This window comes from Bidens hawaiensis, unplaced genomic scaffold (genome assembly GCF_021521415.1).
Source record: "Bidens hawaiensis isolate Kalapana, Puna unplaced genomic scaffold, B.hawaiensis_p1.1 tig00017350_1, whole genome shotgun sequence".
NCBI classification, from domain to species: Eukaryota; Viridiplantae; Streptophyta; class Magnoliopsida; order Asterales; family Asteraceae; genus Bidens; species Bidens hawaiensis.
In genome coordinates, this window is record NW_027492626.1 from 216,382 (window position 1) to 218,387 (window position 2,006).

The window sequence follows — 2,006 nt, forward strand, 5'->3', positions numbered from 1 at the left end:
CAAGAATTCTACTCCCAGGCGATGTATAATGAGTAACTATTAAATGTTAGTAGGAAAATCGTTGTGGCATGGTGTTGAACTCAAGATTTGCAGGATAGAGCGAACATCAGAGGGCCACTCGAGTCTCAAGCTATACACATATTAGGTTAATTAATAAGTCAACATTACCTTAAAATTGATTGTATATATAATGATAAATTTAAATAAGACAATTCGAGCTAAGTCGAGCCAAATCAGGGTAGCTCGAGCTCGGCTCCTTTAGGACCTTTACTAATCGAAGCAACTTTGAACGAGTTTTTTATTTTCAGACAAGTTTCAAGCAAATTTTAAGCCACAAGATTTTTAAACGAGCCTACACGCCACCAATGTTTTGGTGACTTAAAAAGTTTTTAAGCAGCGGAATGCAATAATTGGTTCTTTTTAAATTAGAAACCGAACCAATTTAGGTAATAGAAAATGTTTTGTTTGAACTTTTGAACTTTGAAAAAATATGCAATTACTATTGTTAGTGTGAGGAGCGTGTGTAAGATTTTGAAGACATTTTGGACATTTTTAACATAGTAATTAAAGAAGTTGAGTGCATTCATTAAAAAAATTATCTATTTATAAACCTTTAAAAATGTTAATGGAGATTCATAGGTTCATACAAAATGATAATATATATATATATATATATGGTTTGCTAACATGAGATATGTACATACCTTTAAAAATGTTTAAAATATCTGTCAAAATATAAAATAAAATATTCTTAGTTAGTAATTTTGTTCGCATAATATATAAATCTGTTACACGTGAATTACAATTGTATCACTTAATGCATAATAATTGTGTACGTGCAAGTGGCATTTATTAACACGACAAGGTACATGTGATGTGTTGGGGTTTATGGTTCATGTTCATGGCAACTTGTCACACACTTGTTTCTTTACTTGTAATTCCACATTCGTGCTCGTGGTACAAGTGGATGATTTACTTAATACAAGTTTATTTCATTGATTAAATAATAATCACATGAACACTCACAAAAGTAATATAACTAATGAAACACATTGGACGTCAATACTTTTATATTTTTTAAGCAAAAATTTGTTAAACAAAGCAGGCCCAAGGCCCATAGTGTTGTAAAAGGCCTAATTGTGTTGGATATGCTTTAAATTTCCACCACCATTTCGTTAGTAAAGCCACATTTGATTGTCTTATACCACCAACACCTAGACCTCCAAGCTCGTTTGAAGAATTGAAGCAATAATTTTTTTTCCCACGCTACCCATCTAATCGTTTTAGTATTATTGCCGATCCCACAAGAAATTCCTTCTAATGCCTTCGCGAGTGTTTGTTACACTTATCAGCGTGTTATATAAGGAGAGGAAGTAAATTGGTAAGCTTCCAAGTACTCACTTCACAAGTGTAACTAATCTCCCTACAAACGATAATGCTTTAGCTTTCCAATCAGATATATAGTCTTGCATTAAGTCAAATTGATCACCATCTTTGCACCTAACTATACCAGCCATGCCTTCAATTTCTTCGCTGCCCACACACACGCACTTAATAAGCTACTTTTTTTCTCCATATTAACCTTCAGACTGTAAAAGACACAGAAACATCTTTAGTATATGGCAAAGGTTTCTTAGATTCACCTCGGACCACTACGCAATGAACTCATCGGCATAACACAAATGTACTAGGAGGGGAGCCTCATGGTAATTAAAAAAAAAAAACTAGTCATTTTATAGCTAAGTGGTGGTGTAGATTCAAAAATGGTTTCACACAATTATGGGCTAGAATTATTGTTGTTATTCATCATGACAACATATATAATGTGGGGTTGTATCCAGACTAAGGTAAGCATCGGGGGCCGTGGGGGTTTAAAAAACAAATTTGGTAGAATTGAGCCGGGTATTGAAAATGTGGTCCTCTCGACAAGAACTAGATTGATAGTTCATTTGGGTAGTGAAAACAAGACTGGATTGATATTATGACATGCAATCTACCTTTAAAGG